General features: G+C 46.5%; 1 long non-coding RNA gene and 1 pseudogene across 3 annotated transcripts in view; one reads left to right on the top strand and one right to left on the bottom strand.

Annotated features, from left to right (window-relative positions):
* Positions 1 to 6,392: 6,392 nt before the first annotated feature.
* LOC309334598 (leucine-rich repeat-containing protein 3 pseudogene) lies at positions 6,393 to 12,599 on the top strand (annotated as a pseudogene). Of its 2 annotated transcripts, none has more exons than XR_014161625.1 (2): positions 6,393 to 6,743; positions 10,101 to 12,599. The product of XR_014161625.1 is annotated as a leucine-rich repeat-containing protein 3 pseudogene (transcript). The 2 variants fall into 2 exon arrangements; XR_014161636.1 differs by lacking the exon at positions 6,393 to 6,743 and adding an exon at positions 6,971 to 7,625.
* LOC309334636 overlaps positions 12,075 to 14,105 on the bottom strand; it is a 115,344-nt gene continuing 113,313 nt past the window's right edge. The window contains exon 2 of the long non-coding RNA XR_014153215.1: positions 12,075 to 13,479. This is a non-coding gene — a long non-coding RNA (uncharacterized lncRNA). The remainder of the gene's footprint in view (positions 13,480 to 14,105) is intronic.

Below are 14,105 nucleotides of genomic sequence, written 5' to 3'. Positions count from 1 at the left end.
TTCTTCAGGTTAAGAACTTTGCTTCAGGATGAGAACAGAAATCGTGCGGCGGCGGCGCAGCAGCAGTGGGAGGCCCCATTAGCTAAAGTGGTGCTTCAGGTTAAGAACAGTTTCAGGTTAAGAACTGACCTCCGGAACAAATTAAGTACTTAACCCGAGGTACCAATATATTTTGTTGGAAGCCGCCCATAGTGGCTGGGGAAACCCAGCCAGATGGGCGGGGTATAAATAAATTATTACTATTATTACAAAAATGAAAGCAACATGGATAAAATACAGAATGCTAAAAAATAGAAGAGACCAGTTTAAAAGTAATTACACTATAATAGAATTAAAACAATATAAAAACGAATCATTAAAATACAGATTGTGAAACAGAACAGCACTATTCAAAGCCCTTTTTTTTAAAAAAAGGTCAGTTCCCAAAAGCCTGTCAGAAGAAAATGGCTTTCACCTGCCAGAGGAAAGACAAAGAGAGGCTCACTGGGAAGGACGTTCCGAAGTCTGGGAGGAGCCACCACCTAGAAGGCCCTCTCCTGTGTCTCCACCAAACGTGCCTGTGAGCGTGGCAGGACTAAGCAAAGAGTATCTGTGGATGATCTTGGAGCCAAGGCACCAAGGCAGGTTCAGAGGAGGGAAAATGCTCTTTTCAGATAGCCTAAGCCATGCGAGGTTCCACACGTCAAAACCAGTACTTTGAACTGTGCCCAGAAACGGGAAGTAGAGAATCAAAGCGATGGGTTTGGAAGCAAATAAAGAGGAAAAGGCTGGCACAACAATGACAATTCTGTGCCCAGGAAGTTAAAACTGAATAGATGATGCAAAGCTGTGTAATTCCCTTGGCATAATAATACTTATTTTTTTAAATCATTTTTTGTAGTTTGCTTTTACCAACCATAGAGATAGGGACAGGGCTGGCTACCCAGGGCCCTGACCTGCTGCAAATGTTCATTCAGGCAGTTTGCTGGCTTCAGATTTAGGCAGGCATTGCCACCATGCTTTGAAGATTCTAGGTTAAAACCTTGGGATCAGAAATGAGCTGGGAGCCTTTTCCACGTTCCCTTCTGGGCAATTTGGAGGGCCACACGCCCGTGGTGTTGGACCAGGAGCAAAGCGGGCAGTGCAACCAAGGTGAATTTTGCCTTTGTGCAGCAATAATAGTTCCCACAGAAGGGACCCGGGTGGCGCTGTGGGTTAAACCACAGAGCCTAGGACTTTCAGATCAGAAGGAGGGCGGTTTGAATCCCCGCAACAGGGTGAGCTCCCATTGCTCAGTCCCTGCTCCTGCCAACCTAGCAGTTTGAAAGCACGTCAAAGTGCAAGTAGATAAATAGGTACCACTCTGGCGGGAAGATAAATGGCGTTTCCGTGTGCTGCTCTGGTTCGCCAGAAGCGGCTTAGTCATGCTGGCCACATGACCCGGAAGCTGTACGTCACCTCCCTTGGCCAATAAAGCGAAATGAGGGCCACAACCCCAGAGTCGGCCACGACTGGACCTAATGGTCAGGGGTCCCTTTACCTTTACCTATTAATGGGCAACTCTTGGAAACAGCAGTGCAACTGGTATATTGTAAGGAGGGAAGTGCATTATATATCTGGAACAAGCTGTTGAAGGAAATGTGGAATGTGAAAGGGAATTAGGGGCACTTAAATATGCATGTCAGTTTGCACAACTTTTTCAAGTTACCAAGGTTTTCTCCACTACAGAACTCTCCTTAGTTAGGGCTGAACCTCTTACAACAAAGATGGGGAGATGCTGTCGGACTACAACTCCCATCATCCTTGACCACTGATGGTGCTGGCTGGAGCTGATGGAGCCCAACATCTGAAGGGCCACAGGCTCTCTGTCCTGATATGGATCTTCCTGTCTCTTTGCTCCTGTGCTTATTTTCTTTCATCTTTTCAGTTCTGCATGGACTGCACAGCAGTTGAGAGGGTGGGGGGCAGCACTAGATAGGATAGGACTAGATTTGAAAGGTCTGAAGGCTAAGGGTTTCTAGGAAATGATATACAATGAATTGAAAAAGTTGTTGAAATTGACCATTCCCCCAAAACCTAAAGCCTTTTGGTTGGGGATAATTGGGGCGGAGATTCAAAAAACAACAACAACACCCCTGACTAACCTTTTTATGTATGCAACAACTGCAGCTAGAACTTTATACGCACAGAAATGGAACGACAAAGAGATTCCCCACAATGGAAGAATTGTTTATAAAACCGATGGGCTACGTGGAAATGGTGAAACTGACTGCTAAAATAAGAGGACAAAATGATATCTTCGTAAAAGAATGGAAGCCATTGGTGGATTACCGATCAAACTATCATTCTTCTATGAAATCATGTGCAGGATTTGAGATATGAGCAATGGAAGAATGTGGAGAATGGATTTGGGGGGCTTAGAAAATAAATACAGTCAACCCTGGTTCCTGAACACCTCTGTTTTTGCTCCTGAACGCTGAAAACCTGGAAGTAACTGCCTCGGTTTTCGAACAATTTTCAGAAGCCGAACGTGCTACACAGCTTCCGTTTTAAGTTTCCCTATTGTATTGTACTGAGGCTTCCGCTTTCAGTTTTTGGTTGTCAAATGTTTAGGAAGTCAAACGGTCTTCTGGAACAGATTACGTTCGACAACAGAGGTTTGACTGTACAGTGGTACCTCAGGTTACAGACGCTTCAGGTTACATATGCTTCAGGTTACAGACTTGCTAACCCAGAAATAGTACCTCGGGTTAAGAACTTTGCTTCAGGATGAGAACAGAAATCGTGCAGCGGCAGGTCCCATTAGCTAAAGTGGTGCTTCAGGTTAAGAACGGACCTCCAGAACGAATTAAGTACTTAACCTGAGGTACCATTGTATAGATGTGTTTTAATGTAGCTCTTAAGGGGAATAAAAATAATAATAATAATACCACCACCACCACCAGGGAAGGAGGGACAGGAAGTCAAGAAGAAAATGTGTGACAAAAAAATGAGATACAGTCATACCTCTTTACATTTGCTTCAGGTTAAATCTTTTCAGGTTGTGTCCTGCGGTGACCCGGAAGTAACAGAACGGGTTACTTCCAGGTTTCGCAGCTCGTGCATGCGCAGATGCTCAAAATGATGTCACGCGCATGCGCAGAAGCGGCGAATCGCGACCCACACACGCGGGTTGCATTCTGCTCAGGTTGCGAACGAGGTTCCGGAACGGATCCCGTTCACAACCAGAGGTACCACTGTATATGTTGGGAGTTATGTAATAATATGGAAGATTTAATAAAAACATCATTTAAAAAAAGAGAGATTTGAAAGGTCCACTGCCAGGGTAAGCTGTGGTAACCTTGCTATTCCACTAGCTGCCAGCACTGGGAGGAAATGCTGCAGGAATTCAACAGTACCTCTGGTGATGGTCGTAGCGATGCTTCTCAGGGTCATACTCGCCTCCAACGTCCACAACCACATCGCACTCCGACAGCAGCTGAGCATCCCGTGTCCGGATGATCTCTGCATCCTGAGGGCACAGCAGGGCGACAACAAACAAAAGCCGTGAAACAAAAGGTGCCCCAGCGCTATTCCAGGCTGCCCACTTTGCAGTTTCTGATCTCTATTCCTTCACCATTCCTTGGTGCCTTCAGGTGAAAAAGATACACCAGGTAGGCAGGATGAACAGCTGTGACTGGGACCATTTGCTCCTATATGCAAGCTCTGGAGATCATCTTCATGAGGTGTGTGTTTCTGCATGTAAAGGTAAAGGTAAAGGTAAAGGTAAAGGGACCCCTGACCATTAGGTCCAGTCGTGGCCGACTCTGGGGTTGCGGCGCTCATCTCGCTTTATTGGCCGAGGGAGCCGGCATACAGCTTCCGGGTCATGTGGCCAGCATGACTAAGCCGCTTCTGGAGAACCAGAGCAGCGCACAGAAACACCGTTTACCTTCCCACTAAGGTGGTACCTATTTATCTACTTGCACTTTGACGTGCTTTAGAACTGCTAGGTGGGCAGGAGCAGGGACCGAGCAACGGGAGCTCACCCCATTGCGGGGATTCAAACCGCCGACCTTCTGATCAGCAAGTCCTAGGCTCTGTGGTTTAACCCACAGCGCCACCCGCGTCCCTTTGCACGATGATGGCTTTAAAAAGCTCCCATTGCTCAGTCCCTGCTCCTGCCAACCTAGCAGTTTGAAAGCACGTCAAAGTGCAAGTAGATAAATAGGTACCGCTCCGGGAGGAAGGTAAACGGCGTTTCCATGTGCTTCTCTGGTTCTCCAGAAGCGGCTTAGTCATGCTGGCCACATGACCCAGAAGCTGTACGCCGGCTCCCTCGGCCAGTAAAGTGAGATGAGCGCCGCAACCCCAGAGTCATCCGCGACTGGACCTAATGGTCAGGGGTCCCTTTACCTTTAATAGTTCCCACACATGCTCCATCCAGGCAAACGTGGTAAAAAGAACATTGATGGAGGCTGCAAAGCAGGGGCTGTGAGGGGTGTGGGCCTGGGGAAAAGACCAGACAGAAGCCTAGAGGAACATGCCTGGCCCCTGGGTCTGAGGTTTCTCCACCCCTGACTGAAAAGATCCAAGCTAGATGGACTAACGGCAGCAGCCATCTTCATACCCTGATTAGTGGCTCCTGCACTGAAGTTTATTGCATCCAAATTCAGGGACTTCGCTGCATTATTTTGCTTAGCACCCTCCTTTACTTACATCCATTCCTCCTAAGCCCTTTTGCCTCCCATCATCCAATGCACTCAACATGCCCAGTCTCTGGGTTCAATTCTGGGCAATTGAAACATTTTGGTCAATCCTAAATACAATGGTATCTTGGTTCTCAAACTTAATCATTCTGGAAGTCTGTCCCAGAACTAAAGTCTTCCAAAACCAAGGCCTGCTTTCAAGTAATGCAAAACAGATTAATCTGTTCCAGTCTTTTAAAAACAACCCCTAAAACAGCAATTTAACATGAATTTTACTATCTAACGAGACCATTGATCCATAAGATGAAAGCAATAATCAATGTACAGTGGTACCTCGGGTTACAGACGCTTCAGGTTACATACGCTTCAGGTTACAGACTCCACTAACCCAGAAATAGTACCTCAGGTTAAGAACTGTGCTTCAGGATGAGAAGAGAAATCATGCGCCGGGGGCAGCAGGAGGCCCCATTAGCTAAAGTGGTGCTTCAGGTTAAGAACAGTTTCAGGTTAAGAACGGACCTCCGGAACAAACTAAGTTCTTAACCCGAGGTACCACTGTACTGTACTGTAAAATAAATAAGATGGTATTGTAGATGATAAAAAAATAAAATTGATTTTTTTTTCTTACCTGCACTGAGAGTCATTGTTTGGATGGGGGTCTTTTATCCATTTCTACAGTCACACAATCAGTAGCTGAACAGGGTTCCACACAATCACAAAAACAAATGAACCAAAAAAGCGCAAAAACAAAAACTCCAAACTTAATCCGTTCTGGAAGTGTTTGACTTCCGAAATGTTCAAAAACCAAGGCGCAGCTTCTGATTGGTGCAGGCGCCCAAGAAACAATAGCCGACAACCACATCGGACGTTCGGCTTCCGAAAAACGTTCAAAAACCAGAACACTTACTTCTGGGTTTTCAGCGTTTGAGAACCAAGGCGTTTGATTCCAACAGATTCCACACGAAAAACGCTTATGTTCCTGTGGAGATGGCAGTACTGAATTAGTGGCGCATGCCCTCCAGGCTTGCACTCTTTATAAAAGATTTGAGGAATGATATTATCACCCCTCTTTTATTGTCCATTTCGGGTCACCCAGCCACTGCCACAGTCTCCTTCCTCTTGGCACATCAAGATGAGCAGGTGACGGCAAAGGTTGCAATGTTTCTAGCTGGGGCAATCAGAATAAGATCCACTATTTGACTATTGATTCAAAACCCTAAAATGTATTTTATATAAAGGTAAAGGGACTCCTGACCATTAGGTCCAGTCGTGGCTGACTCTGGGGTTGCGGCGCTCATCTCGCTTTATTGGCCAAGGACGCCGGTGTGCAGCTTCCGGGTCATGTGGCCAGCATTATTAAGCCGCTTCTGGCGAACCAGAGCAGCGCACGGAAACGCTGTTTATCTTCCCGCCGGAGTGGTACCTATTTATCTACTTGCACTTTGATGTGCTTTCGAACTGCTAGGTTGGCAGGAGCAAGGACCGAGCAACAGGGGCTCACCCCGTCACGGGGATTCGAACCGCCGACCTTCTGATCGGCAAGCCCTACGCTCTGGTTTAACCCACAGCGCCACCCGCATCCCCTGTATTTGATATAACTGACTTTTTATTTCTATTCTTTGTATATCGTATTGTTGTTTTATTGCTATGGCCGATGGCTGACACAAACAAAGATTCATTCATTTAATCATTCATTCATTCAACCAAGGCGTTTGAGTACCAAGGCGTTTGAGAACCAAGGTACCACTGTTCAGCAGAACTCAGTTGCAAAAGCAGAGCTGTCCCTGCTGCTGCTTCTCGTGCAGTCCAGCAGGGGCAGGCTGTCCCCTCTCGGTTCTCAGCGCTTGTGTGTGTCTCAAGCTCTTTTGCTGATGGGCAGTAGACAGAGAAGCTGAGCCAAGAGAACGCACTCCTAGAATCCTGCCCCCAAGGCTTCTGCCACCTGTCCACACGCTCTCAAAGGATGTTTTGGGTGCTACTAAAGATGTTTCGGGTGCTACTGAGACGGTCCCTGGAGCCACAGTCAGACCGGACCTGTTTCGGACCAGACTGACCACGAGAGCACTGTTCACACAGGTGTGTTTGGAGCAATGAGAAGTACGGGGGTGGGCTGGGGGTGCAGGGTGAGAGTTGCAAGTAAGGCTTAAAACAGACTCCTGTGGTCTTTTGACAGCAGTATGAGACAGAAACTCAACGGACTGTGCTTTCCCTAGCACTGTATTCAATTGATTGTTGTGGTTTTGGAAAATCTAGAAGATTATCTAACGGGAAATTCTGCTAGGGTGGGTGTGTTTTTTTTTTTTGTAAGGTGGGGCTCAAGGTGGGGTTACATGGATCTCCCCCTCCTCATTTAGTCCCCACAGCAACCCTGCGAAGTAGGCTAGGCTGAGAGGAATGACTGGCCCAAGGTCACCCAACGAGCTTTGTGGCCAAATGTGGATTTGAACCCTGGCCACTCAGGTCCTCTAACCATTACACAACTCTGTTTTGGGTTCCCAAACTGGGAAGGTGTGTGGGCCTGCTCTCACGCCCTTGAAGAGCATGCTGAATTTGCAAGGGGGTCTTTTTCACAGCATCAAACCGAATGAGATGACCTGCTAACGCTTGCATGTAGCTCTTAAAGGCGCTGCGCAGAGGCTGCTTAGAAATTGGGCAACCCTAACTGAGCAAGTGACTTAAACACAGTCAACTGTTGAATAAGTCACTCAGTACAGACTAACCCACTTCATACAAGTTTTGGCAATGTTCCTGAACGAGCCCTTTTTGGGACGCGGTAGCTAAACAAATTAATACAGTCCTGAAATACCAGGAGCGTTTTTTTCATCCTTGCGGCTGCAATCCCATCCCTGCTTAACCTGCATGAGTGAGCCCCAAGGGAATGCACTGTTACAGCACAAATCTATGTTTATTTACCTGGAAGTAAGATCTATGGTGTTCAATGGGGATTGCGCCCCTCAGGTAAGCATGCAGAGGATTACGAGCCTTTATCTACTCTAAATCTGTATTTCTGTCACCTGGGTGCTTAATCCTAAAGGACAGAAAGCATGGCTTGCTAGAGAAACCTTGAAAAAGAGAAACTAGGGCACCAGCAGGAGGAAATATTAAACCCAGGGTTCCTCCAGATGACCTTATTGTGCATTCATCCTGATTTGCTCGCACAAAGCTTAGATGGTGGTTGGACAAGGTCAGGTCTTTAATGTTTTGATTTCCTTTTGTGGGGTGGTTATATGACAATAAGCAGTCGTCTTGATTTCCTAGAGGATTGTTTACATGTCTTATTGTTCATTTAACCTACACTTTTGAGGGCCTTTCCCTGTAATTTTCCAAACTGCAAGAAGTCTGTCGCTTTTTAAGTGGATTTGTTGGGCTAGGGCGACAGGACGCTTTAATAAACTTTTAGTACACAAACCTAAAATTCCACTATGCACTTGAATCCCTGAAAACTGTGACCGTCTGGAGGAACCTGTATTTAATTCAGAGTGAGATAACAGCTTTTAATATATACTTTGGATCGCCCTCTTTTGGAGGTAGGTGTGTAATTAGTAAAAGATACACACACAACTCAGGTTATACCATCCCAACGCAGAGGTGCAACAGATTTACTCACCCTCAGAAGAAGCATAACCAAAACAGTGACTCATACAGAAGCAAAGGGGGTGAGCACTGGTTTTCTTACTCAATGAATCATAGCTGGAAAAGACTTTGCAGGTTGTTTAGTCCAGCATTAAATGGTTGTATCTTGGTAATTCTGCTCCATACATGACAAAAAATGGAGATCATAATCTTTCAGTTTGTTCTTGTTTCTGACTCCCCTCATTCTGGTAAATTTAGTTAATTTCACCATCGTTGTAAAGTCATAATCCAGTCTTTTTTAATCTTGGTATTTGAGATGGGCGCCGTTTGGCAACTAGTGATGCATAACAAAATTTCTTACCAGAATGACATGCTCAGAACTGTATCTTTTTCCATATATCCATATATATATATTCCATATATCTTTTTCCATATATCTTTTTCCATATATCCCAGAATAATCAACAATGGGCTTAAAAGTAATTGACATTCAATTATAACTTCAATAGTCTGAATAGTCTTCCCCTAGTCATCCTTCGCTTTTTCAGATTACGTGACACTTTTCTAGAACTGATCATCAAGATTCTTGCTACGTGGTGGAAAGTTAGATAGTCCAAGAGTTTTTAGTGTTATTCTTATTACTGCTCTCACACATTTTATAAGCACTGAACATCATTCACGGCCACCACCCCAAGTATTATTCTAATAGACTATTTCCACTGTCGAAGCCGGTTTAGCTGTGATTGTGTGTCTGTCATTCCAGTTTTCTCACACTCAGCTACACACCCATTTTATTTGCTGCTGCATCAGAGGGGGGTGTGAAAACTCTGAAGGGGCATGGCATGGGCATTTAAAAGACCCCCCTAAACAGATTACGCTGTCGGAGGGTATGTGTCAAGAATAAAATATAAAGCAAATTTGAAAAGAGACTTCTTTCAAGGAACACAAAACTTATGGGCGCAGAACTGAGAACAGCAGCCTTTGCGATATATAGCAGGATTTAAAATCTGGAGAGAGAAACGCTAAGTAAGTTTTAGAGAAGCTAAAGGGCTGGGAGGTGGCAAAAGGGGGAGCCATGGGGGCAGGAAGAGAGAGAGAGAGAACAGTTGTCCCAAATGATCAGCATGGTAATGATCAGATCACTACAAAGAACCAATTTCCACTTTTAAAAACAAGATTGCAAATCAAGGTGAGATGCAGACTGCAGCGCATACCTGGAGCAGATGTTGAAGCCTTGTTAGAAAAAAAAATGCTAGTGTGGTCAGTCCTTTTTCTGGAGGTACTCGAGGGCACTAGGTACCTGTACCTTTTTTCTGGAAGGAAAACATGGATTAAAGGGGTGGTCCTTACTGTGGTTTAAAAAAAAAAAGGTAAAGGACTGCTGGATGGTTAAGTCCAGTCAAAGGTGACTATGGGATTACGGCGCTCATCTCGCTTTCAGGCCGAGGGAGCCGGCGTTTGTCCACAGACAGCTTTCCGAGTCATGTAGCCAGAAGGACTAAACCACTTCTGGCGCGACGGAACACCGTGATGGAAGCCAGAGGGCACGGAAACTCTGTTTACCTTCCCACCACAGTGGTACCTATTTATCTACTTGCACTGGTGTGCTTTTGAACTGCTAGGTTGGCAGGAACTGGGACAGAGCAACAGGAGCTCACCCCGTCGCGGGGATTCGAACTGCCAATCTTCTGATCGGCAAGCCCAAGAGGCTCAGTGGTTTAGACCACAGCACCACCCGCATCCCGGTAACTTAACTGTAACAGCACTGGGTGTGGTAATATTGCTAAATCAAACCCATGGAATGTGTTAGGAGGCCCTTTCTCACTGCCTCATTTTTGTCTCCCCTGCCCTCTTTTCCAGGTAAGATTCTGGGCCCTTTGCCACCTCGTGACTCCCACAACACCCAGAGAGAGAGGAGAGCAATGCAGAGATGCCAGCATCGTTCTCCCTCTTCCTCGTGGTCCTGATCCTGCACGGTGGCCTCCCCTGCCCGCAGAGCTGTGACTGCCCACCGGGGAGCGGCGTGGTGTGGTGCAACCGGAAGGACCTGGTGACTATCCCTTTCGACATTCCCCACGACACCCGGGTCCTCTACCTGGACTCAAACTGGATCACCCACGTCCCCAACGGGGCCTTCTACGGCCTGAAGCAGCTCCGCGAGCTTCACCTGGCGGACAACCTCATTGAGAGCATAGCGCCGGGGGCCTTCCGCGGCCTGGGCGGGGGGCTGAGGCTGCTGGACCTTTCCGGCAACCAGCTGGAGAGGATGGAGTTTGCCCCCTTTGCCATGCTCACCTGGGTCCGGCTAGAGCTGTACGACAACCCCTGGCACTGCGACTGCTCCCTGCAGAAGCTGGTGGAGGCTCTTCCTCTGGACGCAGAGACCGTGGAGGACGTCGTGTGTGCCTCTGCGGAGTGGGAGGAATACACCGGGAAGACCTTAGCTCGCTTGCTCAACACCGGCGTCAACTTCTGCCTGGGCCAGCAGAGGAACACGGACCTGGCCATGCTGCTCACCATGTTTTGCTGGTTTGCCGTGGTCATCACCTACGTCATCTATTACGTCCGACGCAACCAAGCGGAATCCCGACGCCACTTGGAGTATCTCAAGTCTCTGCCCCTGCCCAGCAAGCAGCCCAGCCCGGAGGAGTTAGAAGAAGACACCCTCAGCACCATCCTCTGAGAACCAAGGGTTTTGAGGAGCACCCCCCCAAACAAACAGAAACTGCTTTGAAAATGGTTATAAAACTTGTTATCAGCTTCTTCCTATCAAGAAACCTGGGAATTAGGTGTGTGAGTGAGGACCTTGGTGGGTTGGTTCCCCCTTAAAATGGCCCTTGGACCCCAGTTCTTGCTTCCCTAACCCTATGACCTCCTAGCAAATGAAAGAAGGCCAACCCCATATGCCTTCAGGGGATGCTGGTTGGAAGCCAAAAATGAGTTGCTTAAAATCCAATTTCCCCCTTCTGCACAATACATTTTTTTCTGAATTACAGGCTGCATTGCTCCTATGCAGCAAACCCAATCCCCCGCCCCTCGCAGAGTCCTCAAGCTTCTCTTTCCCCATTTGCCAGGGATTTAGGCAAAGATATTACAGCTTAATGCTAGGGGGATTAACCATGAAACAATCATAAGTCCCTGTTCTCTTAATCCCTTATTTTGACTGGGGCGTTTCTGCCCCATCTGTTCTGCTGCAGCCACTTCCCTTTCAGTGGTTTTTCTGCCTCCTTCCAGTCCCCTTTTCTCCACATTGTGTGGCAGGGAAACCTGCAGACGGAGCAGCTGCATTTAATCCTACCTCTTTGCTGACTGCAGAATGTATATACTAAGTCAGACCTTTGGGTCTATCTAGTTCAGTGTCGTCTACACGGACTGGAAACACCTCTCCAGGGTTTCAACTGGTTATGAGTGTCTCTCCAGTGCTCCAAGCAGGGTTCTCTCCCAATCCTACCTGGAGATGGATTGAGCCTGAGACCTTCTGCATGCAAAGCAGTTGCTCTACTGCAAAGATGCTCTACTGCTTTCTCCTTTCTGGGCTGCAGCTAAGAAACCTGTTTCCAAACACACATTTTCCCCACTCGTACATTACATTTTACAGACACACACTTTAAACAACTTGCACCAGAGCTTCAAATGAAAGCAGTGTGTGTAAATAAGGTCTCCACTTTCCAGGTTGTAGGAAATCGATTTTCACAAGCAGTCACCACTATAAAGAAGCAGAGACTGCGCGGTTATTCAGTCCCATTCCAAAAATGCAAAGTGTTTTCTGCAGAGGAGCAGAGGCTACTCAATGGGAGCTTCCAAGGAAAAGACCATCCAAACTCAGGAAGTTAGGAGATTTAAGAACCCATAAAACGGCCACTTTTTATTTCAGTATCAAAAAGGAAGTTGACCCCATAGCTGGGATGGCTAAAAGATTCCTGCATTTCAGGAGGAATAGATGGTCCCTTGTGGTCTGTTCCAACTCTACAATTCTATGATTCACATTTCTTGGGCCTGAAACAGATTTAAGGCAGGCAGTCTCTTTACAATCAGGTACTCTTGTAAGCATTCCAGATCCTTATACTTTGAACACAGATAGCAGGCAGGTATGATTGGTCTTAAGGTGTACAGGTAGGCTCACTCATAAGATCACCGGTTGAAACTTAGTCAGATCCAGAGTGTTTTCTGAGAGCAATGCAAGGCCCAAGACTCGAACCAGGCATTGGGGTGAGGGAGCGAAAAGAATCTATTTTTATTACTGGATTGCTTTAAATGTCCCCTTTTATAACATTGGTTCTAAAAATGTAACTGTCCTTCATGAAACTTCTGAAAGACCCAAAGCAAAATGTCCAAAATAAAATGTATGAAACCCAATAACATGGAGCTTGGTCCTTCCTTCTAAATATGCCTTTGGCGATCTTTAAGAAGAAGCTGTTCAATTTCAGTCCTCAGATTTCATCATGTCTGCTTATTCCCTAGTGCTTCTGTTCCTAGCCTCTTTTAATTGACCAAGCCTTTTAAGTAACTGAACCGAATCTATTTTCATATTTTCAAAAAAGAGGCTTTTGTTTCTCTCCTTTGCATGGCAAACTGCTGGCCATGCCTTCTTATCTTAAAATAACTCTTCTGGTTATTAAAGACTGCAACTGCTCTAGAGAACTTTTTTTTTCCTTTGCAATTATGGTAATCACACGGCACTTGAGCAAAAAGTCTGTAGCAGGGAGGCTCAGATTCAACATCGGGCAGAGGCAGCTGATAAAGGCTGCAACCCACCCTACACACCAATAAGGAGTCAGCTGTTGCTGAAAGTGGGAGACTTTTAAATACAGATGCACAGGATGATGGATGAAGTGGCAAAAGGGGGGATTTCAGCAGGTGCTGTCATCCTAACATTGGTACTAAAAACTACCTGCTGAAAAAGAGGTCTTTCAACACCATTCATAATTTTATAACTCTCAAAAGCCCCCAGACACTTGACAGCTGTGAACACAACTGCTTAGATGTTTTGACAGCTGCACACAATACCGGGATCAAGGCACATAAATGCTCCACTATGCGCAGGATACAAGTGCAACAGTTTAACTTCTGTATTGCCCCTAAGATATTATACTGGAAGGGAAAGCTGCCTTTATACAGAATCAGGCCTCTGGGCCACACCTAGCTCAGTACTATTCACACTGATTGGCAAGGTCTTCTGGGGTCACCCCGTTTGGAGATCCCAGGGACTGAGCCTAGGATCTTCTGCATACAGTGGTACCTCTGGTTACATACGCTTCAGGTAACAGACTCTGTTAACCCAGAAATAGTACCTTGGGTTAAGAACTTTGCTTCAGGATGAGAACAGAAATCATGCTCCAACGCCGCGGTGGCAGTGGGAGGCCCCAATTAGCTAAAGTGGTGCTTCAGGTTAAGAACAGTTTCAGGTTAAGAAAGGACCTCCGGAACGAATTAAGGACTTAACCCGAGGTAACACTGTACAAAGCTGATGCTCTACGACTGAGCTACGGCTCCTTGATCTCTCATTATACGTTTCCCCCTTTTATGAAGTGATACAGATAGCATTGGTCAATTCAGCTCAGTACTACCTACAGCACTGACTGCCAGTGGCTCTCCAAGGTTTCAGACAGAGGACACTCCCAGGCCTACCTGGAACTGCCAAGCACAGAACTTGGGACCTTCTGCATGCAATACCATTTGCTCTGTCACTTAGCCATGGCCCTGCCCAACTTCAGTCTTCTGGCCGCCCACACACCTCTTTCATCCCAGCATGCAAACAGTGGAAAGGGATGCGAAATTGGCAGATCCATAAGTAGCACGATCTGTGAAAAAGATCCTTGCAGGGGAGAAAGCAGAAATAATTGAAATATCCAGGAACTGCTGCTT

Source organism: Podarcis erhardii (assembly GCF_964252035.2).
Source record: "Podarcis erhardii genome assembly, chromosome: 2".
In the NCBI taxonomy this organism is placed as follows: domain Eukaryota; kingdom Metazoa; phylum Chordata; class Lepidosauria; order Squamata; family Lacertidae; genus Podarcis; species Podarcis erhardii.
This window is presented reverse-complemented; position numbering and strand designations above follow the sequence as displayed.